At 42.3% G+C, this 10194-nt stretch overlaps 1 protein-coding gene across 3 annotated transcripts in view; it reads right to left on the bottom strand.

Annotated features, from left to right (window-relative positions):
- The window catches only part of LOC109865117 (protocadherin-15-like), a 295294-nt gene that overhangs the window by 223042 nt on the left and 62058 nt on the right, over positions 1 to 10194 (bottom strand). Inside the window, exon 1 of one of the 3 annotated variants that reach the window (XM_031799629.1) lies at positions 7227 to 7548. The exons of the other annotated variants lie outside the window; for them this stretch is intronic. The gene's annotated coding sequence lies outside the window, so the exon portion shown is untranslated. Of the gene's footprint in view, positions 1 to 7226; positions 7549 to 10194 lie in introns of those variants that run through there. 3 annotated transcript variants of the gene reach the window in all.

Below are 10194 nucleotides of genomic sequence, written 5' to 3'. Positions count from 1 at the left end.
GGAACCGCGGCTTTTGTGGAGCGATGGGTAACGATGCTTCGAGGGTGACTGTTGATGTGTGCAGAGGGTCAATGGTTCGAGCCCAGGTTGGGGCGAGGAGAGGGACGGAAGCTATACTATTACTATTAAACTCGGACAAAACAGAGATGCTTGTTCTAGGTCCCAAGAAACAAAGAGATCTTCTGTTGAATCTGACAATTAATCTTAATGGTTGTACAGTCGTCTCAAATAAAACTGTGAAGGACCTCGGCGTTACTCTGGACCCTGATCTCTCTTTTGAAGAACATATCAAGACCATTTCGAGGACAGCTTTTTTCCATCTACGTAACATTGCAAAAATCAGAAACTTTCTGTCCAAAAATGATGCAGAAAAATTAATCCATGCTTTTGTCACTTCTAGGTTAGACTACTGCAATGCTCTATTTTCCGGCTACCCGGATAAAGCACTAAATAAACTTCAGTTAGTGCTAAATACGGCTGCTAGAATCCTGACTAGAACCAAAAAATTTGATCATATTACTCCAGTGCTAGCCTCTCTACACTGGCTTCCTGTCAAAGCAAGGGCTGATTTCAAGGTTTTACTGCTAACCTACAAAGCATTACATGGGCTTGCTCCTACCTATCTCTCTGATTTGGTCCTGCCGTACATACCTACACGTACGCTACGGTCACAAGACGCAGGCCTCCTAATTGTCCCTAGAATTTCTAAGCAAACAGCTGGAGGCAGGGCTTTCTCCTATAGAGCTCCATTTTTATGGAACGGTCTGCCTACCCATGTCAGAGACGCAAACTCGGTCTCAACCTTTAAGTCTTTACTGAAGACTCATCTCTTCAGTGGGTCATATGATTGAGTGTAGTCTGGCCCAGGAGTGGGAAGGTGAACGGAAAGGCTCTGGAGCAACGAACCGCCCTTGCTGTCTCTGCCTGGCCGGTTCCCCTCTTTCCACTGGGATTCTCTGCCTCTAACCCTATTACAGTGGCTGAGTCACTGGCTTGCTGGGGCTCTCTCATGCCGTCCCTGGAGGGGGTGCGTCACCTGAGTGGGTTGATTCACTGTTGTGGTCATCCTGTCTGGGTTGGCGCCCCCCCCCTTGGGTTGTGCCGTGGCGGAGATCTTTGTGGGCTATACTCAGCCTTGTCTCAGGATGGTAAGTTGGTGGTTGAAGATATCCCTCTAGTGGTGTGGGGGCTGTGCTTTGGCAAAGTGGGTGGGGTTATATCCTTCCTGTTTGAATAGCGTTTCAATCGGTGACGTCACTTGCTCTGAGACCTTGAAGTAGTGGTTTCCCTTGCTCGACAAGGGCCGCGGCCATGGAGTGATGGGTAACGATGCGTGCAGAGCGTCCCTGGTTTGTGCCCAGGTCAGGGTGAGGGGACAGATGTAAAGTCTATACTGTTACAAATGCACATTGCTACACAGTCATGTACAGGGGCGCAACTTTGGTTTAAGTAGTGGGGGGGGGGATAAAAAAAAAATAATAATAATAATCCAGTCAGATAAGCACTCCAAACAGTCTGCCCGACGGCTTGGAGGCGTCTGCATGGTCCTAAAGCACACCAATTGCCTCGTTTTGTATCATATTCCAATGATAAAACTGGGGGGGGCACGAAAATGCAATTTCAGAATGTGGGGGACATGCCCCCCCCCATCCCCAGTGAAAGTTGCGCCCCTGGTCATGTAAGTAGACTGATAATTATGGTCTTTGCTCCTCTCAACCAAGAGCTTCTTTGGAGAGAAAATGTAATTTCATACACTCCATTGTCAGAACAGATGCATATCTTTCCCCAATTGTAGTTCTGTTCCCAGATGAAACCAGAGAGACCTCTGACAACTAAGACTCAAAAGCAAAATGAACACTGGGGTTTCAAAGCTTTAATGCCAAAATATGTCTGGTTTTCTCATGTAGCAGAGCTTTTGAGCATTTAATCCACCCAGGTAATTGACTGTAGAGGCATTTTAAAAACATACATCCACACACACCAAACAAGAGCACACACACGCGCGCACCCACACACGCATGCACGCATGTATGCCCACACACGCACACGCACGAACACCCACACGGTAAACATCTTCCCCAGTATTGATATAGGTCTCAATAAGCTAATGGACCAAGACAGAGCCCTTCACTTCAGCTTTAATCCCTTAGAGTAACAGAGACAACACCTGCCTTCCTGTGCCATTGGCTCAACCTCCCAGCAGCACAATCTCACAAAAAGGCTCCACATCTACTCTGACAACAACTATCTTTTATTAATATTCTTTGAGAGGGAAAGCTAATATATTTTCGGAGAAAAAAAAATATTTCCAATATTTTGTAAAGTGGAAAAAGTTGGCATAAGAAGAGAAACTACGATATTGTACGTGTTCTCTAAAAGGTTTTCTTGAATAGGCTGTTGGTTCTTCCTGTAATCTAATGTCTATGAAATGGAGGAGACTGGAAAGTAACATGGTACTTTGGAAGCCATAAATGTGTATTGTCTGAGAAGCAGGCAAAGGGCAGATAGGTAATGGACCACATTTAACTTGTTAACACTGTTAATCCAGTTCTGTCACCGGTGTTTCACTAACTCTGTGAGGAGAAACACCATTAGCCAGGCGAGCTATCTAACGGGAAACTATTCATTGGGAATAATGAGGCGGAAAGGGAATGTGATGTTTTCGGAACTGGCAATAACACTGAAGGAAGGATTACTCTTACCGGTAATTAGTAGATCAGTAAAAAAAAACAGCCATCTTTACTTAACTTTAACGCAACATTTCACTAGAAACTTGATAAACCTTTACAACATATTAATCCGTCCAATAGCGCTCTACTGTCTTGGAAAAGAAAATACCTTTAGTGTATTCTTCATTGGACATTGTGTAATGGTCTTTCCCAGAGAACTTTAATATGTATTAGGCTGGTGAAATTTAGCCCTCATTATCCACAGTGAAAGGTAATCAGGCAGGACTGGGTTGTAGTGGAGCAGGAGCCAGAGGAGAGTAATGATGGCACTGATGCCCATCAACACTAACACCGGAGCACCTTTATTTACTCATGCAAGAGAGCCTCCCTGAAACATCTCTGAAATATCTACAACCCTCAGAAATATCTGTATCAAGATGATAGTTCTAACATTTACATTGCTTGCAAACAAAATATTTGGGGTTCCGATTTGAGGTGACAGTTGAACTGAACTCATGAGACATCTACAGTAGAAGTTCAATTGTTTATGAATCAATGGGTAAATATCATTCATTTAAAAGTCTAACAATGGATGTAGCAACTGCAGATTGCCCCCCTACAAGCTCTACTAAAGCCTACACGATAAACAAGATGAATTGAAGAATGCAAAATGAAGGCTAATAACGAGAGGAATCAAAAGACTAATAATTGGTTAGATTTGGTATATTTGTGAGTGTTTTTCCCCTCATTAAAAAAAATCTGTGAATGACTCATGTTCAGAGATTAATGACCTAAATCAGGAGAACAAATTAATATAATTATATAATTAATATAATATAAATTAATATAATTATGTGCTTTATCATCCAGATTGCCACAAATGAATGCTCCTGACTAGAGTGTTTTTTGTGTTAATCGTAATGAAACAAAACTACGACACAATGGATGTTGAGCATAATGTCCTCGACACTGTGCTTTAGCTATTTATAATACAACACCGGTAAGTGAACTAAAGTATGTCAATGGACATCATTATACTTCATAATGTGGCACTGCAGAGGGCTGCAGCACAAAAGATTGCAAGCCTAAAGGTATCGCAGTACTATTCAGCACCATGGACAGCAGCCCCAATAACGCCAGTACTGTTCAGCACCACGGACAGCAATAGCATCCTCAATAGTGTACAAAACATTAGGAACACCTGCTCTTTCCATGACATAGACTGACCAGGTGAAAGCTATGATCCCTTATTGATGTCACCTGTTAAATCCACTTCAAATGGGTGTAGATGAAGGGGAGGTGACAGGTTAAAGAAGGATTTTAAAGCCTTGAGACAATTGAGACATGGAATGTGTATGTGCCATTCAGAGGGTGAATGGGAAAGACAAAAGACTTCAGTGCCTTTAAACGTGGTACCACCTATGGTAGTAGGTGCCAGGCCCACTGGTTTGTGTGAAGAATTGCAACACTGCTGGGTTTTTCATGCTCAACAGTTTCCTGTGTGTATCAAGAATGGTCCACCACCCAAAGGACATCCAGCCAACTTGACACAACTGTGGTAAGCATTGGAGTCAACATGGACCAGCAACCCTGTGGAACGCTTTCGACACCTTTTAGTCCATGCCCCAATGAATTGAGGCTGTCCTGAGGGCAAAAGGGGTGCAACTCAATATTATGAAGGTGTTCCTATTGTTTTGTATACTCAGTGTTGATCCAGTAATAACAGTAGCCCCAATAGCACCAGCCTATTCAGCACCATGGACAGCAGCCACAAAAGCACCAGTACTGTTCGGCACCATGGACAGCAGCCACAAAAGCACCAGTACTGTTCAGCACCATGGACAGCACCCATCACTACATTTTCAGTCCCATGTGCAGAGTCAGCTGGACAAACAAAGGCTGTTTGGTAGCTGGAGCACTTTAAAAACAAATATTTTGATTTAGAAGTGTCCAACTTGCATACTTTTTCTGATATGAGCAGAGGAATGCAGAGAAATAACATTATTTGAGCCAGCAATTGTATAAAAGAACTTTCACAGCTGACTGCCTCAAGGGCTCTAAATAATAAACTCAAAGCCAAACTCATCATTCTCAAATGTAGAGGAGACAAAGGTGAAAGCGTTGACTGAGTTTTCAAGCACTTTAATCCGAAACACAGACCCTGATTCAAATACTTTTTTTGAAGGTCTAACATGCATAGCAGAAGCCAAACCTCTCAGTCAGTGTTCCGTTTCTCCGTCCTCTGGATGGAAGTGAACTGATTCTATGCAGGTTTGGGGAGAATGGACCGGACAGGCGCAGCAAACGGCATTTGTTTCAAATGACAAGCTTATTCAATGAATCCCTCTTTCGTTATTTTCTCCCTGTTCTGTTCACTGCTGCTGGCTACAGATTGGTCTAGGTGGCAATGATGGATGGTTGGAACAAACATTTCTGGACAGCTAATTAAAGAAATCTAATTCGATAAGGGGGCTCCAGACTTAAAGAGCATTAAATGCAGTGCCTGAAAGCAGGCTGAATCCAATTACCCATTGTCTTTAATGAGAGGGAGAAAGCTTAACAAGCTATTGGCACCCAGACTGATTATTTGGAGCATGATCCAAAAATGTTTTGGTCTCCTTTGATGAGCAACATTGAAAGACATTTAGAAATATAGTAATTATGTCTAAATGTAAAAATGGACACAGCCAAGTACTCAACTGCTCTACAATTCCCTCTCTCTACTACTGGATACAAACAGACAAGACAACTGAATGAGAGCAAGACACGCCTCTTGTAGACATAGTGGAAATGCAATTCAGTGAGTATCTGGTAAAGGTTCAACGCTAGAAGCAGCTTGTTGACCCTAACCAGGAAGGGTCCTGACTTCTGACTCAGTGAGATCAGTGATGAGCCCACGGCAATGTGTACCCAGTCTAAATGGTAAACACGATGACCTGGCTAAACATCAGCATTGACTTTGATGTTTGCATCCTCATCTTACACTTGGAGAAGGTTACTATTGCGTCCAGCCCAGAGGTTATGCTTATTAAGCAACGGGATGAACTCTTGTAGCTTAGCATATATGGGCCATTGATTTAACATCAATTGATGAGGTCTAGTTCTGGGCTGCATTTGACTTGCGTGTGGAGGCTGACAAATTGCAGTATGTTTTTAAGACATTTTTAGATATTTAATTAACATTCCTCATACAGCATTATGTCATCATGTGTCAGAGAAAGGAAGGCTTGTATTATGTCCTTCAGGTGTCAGAGAAAGGAAGGCTTGTATTATGTCCTTCAGGTGTCAGAGAAAGGAAGGCTTGTATTATGTCATCAGGTGTCAGAGAAAGGAAGGCTTGTATTATGTCCTTCAGGTGTCAGAGAAAGGAAGGCTTGTATTATGTCATCAGGTGTCAGAGAAAGGAAGGCTTGTAATTATGTCATCAGGTGTCAGAGAAAGGGAGGCTTGTATTATGTCATCAGGTGTCAGAGAAAGGAAGGCTTGTATTATGTTATCAGGTGTCAGAAAAAGGAAGGCTTGTATTATGTCATCAGGTGTCAGAGAAAGGAAGGCTTGTATTATGTCATCAGGTGTCAGAGAAAGGAAGGCTTGTCACCAGGTGTCAGAGAAAGGAAGGCTTGTATTATGTCCTTCAGGTGTCAGAGAAAGGAAGGTTTGTATTATGTCATCAGGTGTCAGAGAAAGGAAGGCTTGTATTATGTCCTTCAGTTGTCAGAGAAAGGAAGGCTTGTAATTATGTCATCAGGTGTCCGAGAAAGGAAGGCTTCTATTATGTATGCAGTAGCTGTAGTGTGTTATGCAAATGATGTATGCAGATGTATGCAACACCCTTGATAATTATACCGATGTAGGCTACCCCTCTTTTTCACAGATCAGTTTGGGACATTGCGGTTTAAATTCTGGTTCAGGGATCCTTGGGACATCCCTACCCTAAACCTTACAGAACCCTAAGATTAAACATTTTAAATGTTAACTTCAATGGGAAGGGACATCCCAAGCCTAACAAAGGACACTTTCGTTTGCAGTTAGGCTACTTTCACCTTACATCTACAAAGGTAAGGCAACAGATTGTTGAGAATGTTCACGCTAATTGGATGACCCTTTGCATAATCATGCCAGGATTAAGTACAGCGGGATAATGTAACTGTACACTTAAAATGGATTAATATAGTATTGTAAACCTTTAATTCACATGAGTGTTATTACAAAGGGTCAGAATTAACGAATTCCATATAGTTTTGTAGGTATGGGATAACGATTTTCACGTTGTGGTGTTATGTCGAGAAATTCCGGTTACACGTTTGTATGCGTTCTATAACAAGTAAATATATTATTCCCGGCAAATAATAACTTGGCCATTATATCCCAAAAAAGTCGTTCACCCAGGATTACCATTCTATGAAACGGACAAATAGTGACAGCCAGTCTGATACACTGACTTTAGTAGGACCCTGCAATAGACTGGCACTTCATTCTGTAAAATCATTAGCATAAAAACATTTCAAACACTCTTTTCTTCTCAAAAATACAAGTAATGGGCAGAAAAAGACTTACCATTAGCTCTAAAGCCATGTAAATCCTGTCCCGATAGTGCTTCTTAGAGAAAAACGCATCCTGAGGAATCCCTGAACATCAGGAACTCTATCGCCCTCTGTCTGCTTTGCCTTCCCGTTCTAAAGTGGCATTCAGAAACAGAAATCACACGCACTCCTCCTGCGATAAGTGGCAAAGTAGCCAGTGTGGAACTTGCTTGTATCAGAATAGGCTCCGTCTGAATTGATGACTGCTACTACTCGAGCGCCTGAACAGTAGTCTCCTTGGGTACTCTATGTATTAACCTGAGCGTCGCTGCTCAGAGAGGAAATGTCCATTGAAGCCGTGAATTCACAACAGCACTACATCGCCGTAATCTAAATAGGACACAGTAAAACTCAGATTCATGTGCCCGCTGCGGATAGCTCACTATGGGCAGACCCAGCCTGGTCTCATCGACTAGAAGCAACATAGTAAACGTAAATCCAGGACACTCGAATTAGTATGATACTGTGTGTTATGTTTGGTATGGTTACATAAAACAGAGGCGGTTGGTCGGGATGGGTGAATGTATAATGCAAATGTCTAACAACCCAAAGTTTGCGAGTTCAAATCTCATCATGGACTACGTTAGCATTTGAGTTAATTAGCAAATTTTCAACTATTTACTTCTATTGAGCTACTTTTCAACTACTTAGCATGCTAAGTAGTCCTTCCCTAGCCTTAACCCTTTAGCTAACCCTAACCTTAACCATTTGAGCTAATCCTTCCCCTAACCCTAATTACTAAACTTAAACCTAACCATTATACGAAATGTGTGAGATATCCACAAATGAATACATACCATACGAAAATAACATATCATACTAAATAGAGTGTGATGGATTTACAAAGAGAAAAATACGAATGGATCTGAGACCAGGCTACAACCAAGCATGAGCTGTGTTCAAATCAAATTGACCTCACAGGTTCACCTCACAGTGAAATGCTTACTTACGAGCCCCAAACCAGCAATGCAGTTAAAAAATATATGGATTTATTAAAGAGTTATTAAAGTGACAATGCATAGATAGTAACCGAGTAGCAGCAGTGTAAAAGAGGGGGAAAGGGGGGGGGGCAATGCAAATAGTCTGGGTAGCTATTTGATTCGGTGTTCAGGAGTATTATGGCTTGGGGGTAGAAGCTGTTTAGAAGCGTCTTGGCGCTCCGGTACTGCTTGCCGTGCGGTAGAAGAAAGAACAGTCTATGACTAGGCTGGAGTCTTTGACAATTGTTAGGGCCTTCCTCGGACACTGCCTGGGATAGAGGTCCTGGATGGCAGGAAGCTTGGCCACAGTGATGTACTGGGCCAGTCGCACTACCCTCTGTAGTGCCTTGTGGTCAGAGGCCGAGCAGTTTCCATACCAGGCAGCGATGCAACCAGTTGGTGGTGTAGGATTTTCTGGAGCGACAGGTAACGATGTTGTATAACCTATTCAAATAACGAATGACTCCTCGTGAACAACAGTCACACTTAAAGCATCGTTAAAGCATCGTTACCTGTTGCTCCACAAAATCCACAACCGCTGCAGAGCAAGGGAAATAACTACTTCAAGGTCTCAGAGTGAGTGACATCACAGATTGAAACGCTACTAGCGCGCACCGCTAACTAGCTAGCAATTTCACACTAGTTACATAAGCATGGACCGAGAGCATCTTCTATTTTTGGTCCTTTTTTTGGCGCGGTCCAGACCGGCCTTGATTTCAACGTCCACGGGCGCGGATTTTAGGTCTGTTCCGGAACGGACCAAATCTGAACCAGTCATAGACGTCTGTGTTTGCTTCAGATTTTTCATTAGAATAATACCCAACAAGCTTTGCAAGTCTTTGTTTTTACATGACATTTACGTCATTCAGCATGCATGCAGGACGTTAAAGGCGCTTTGGATAAAAGTGTTTGCTAGATGGCATATATTATTCTATTTATAACTCTTGATTTATTCAACATTTTGAAAGACTGAATTGAAAATGTATTGAAATGTTTTTTCTCTCTCACCCATATACACACAATTCCCAAATAATGACAATGTGATTTATTGAAAATGAAATACAGAAATCTCATTTACATAAGTATTCACACCCATTCACTGTGAAACTCCAAATTGAGCTCAGGTGCATCCAATTTTCCTTCCCAATGTCCTTACAACGTGATTGGTGTCCACCTGTGGCCAATTGAATTGTTTGGAAATGATTTAGAAAGAATCATACCTGTCTATATAAGGTCCCACATTTGACACTGCATGTCAGGACAGAAACTATAGTATGAAGTACAAGGACCTGTCCGTAGAGCCCCAAGATATAATTGTGATGAGGCATATATCTGGGGAAAGGTATAAAACAATTTCTGGAGTGTTGAAAGATTTCAAGAGCCTAGTGGTCGCCATCATTGGTGAAATTGAAAAAATATGGAACTACTCAGCCTCTGCCTAGAGCTGACCATCCAACCAATCTGAGCAAACATGCGAGAAGGACCTTGGTCAGGGAGGTGACAAAGAACCCAATATCAACTCTGATAGAACTACAGAGTTCCTTGGCTGAGATGAGAGAACATCCCAGTCTCTAAAGCACTTCACCAATCTGGCCTTTATGGGAGAGTAGCCGGAAGCCACTGCTGAGAACAAGGCACATGACAGCATGCATGGAGTTTGTAAAAAGGCACTTGAAAGACTAAGTGCATAAGGCAAATGTTTCTGTGGTTTGATGACAGATACATTTAACTCTTTGGCCTGAATGCAAAGCTCTATGTCTGGAGAAAACCAGGCACAAATCATCACCCGTCTAACACAATCCATACCATGAAGCATGGCGGTGGTAGAATCATGCTATTGGGATGCTTTTCAGAGGCAGGGACTTGGAGACTGGTAAGGATAGAGGTAAAGAAAACCAAATACAGGCAAATCCTTGATGAGAACCTGCTTCAGAGTGCAAACAACCTTAGAACTGATATCTT

This window comes from Oncorhynchus kisutch, linkage group LG20, assembly GCF_002021735.2.
Source record: "Oncorhynchus kisutch isolate 150728-3 linkage group LG20, Okis_V2, whole genome shotgun sequence".
In the NCBI taxonomy this organism is placed as follows: Eukaryota; Metazoa; Chordata; class Actinopteri; order Salmoniformes; family Salmonidae; genus Oncorhynchus; species Oncorhynchus kisutch.
The sequence above is the reverse complement of the archived record's forward strand: the minus strand, read 5'-3'. Positions and strand labels throughout refer to the sequence as shown.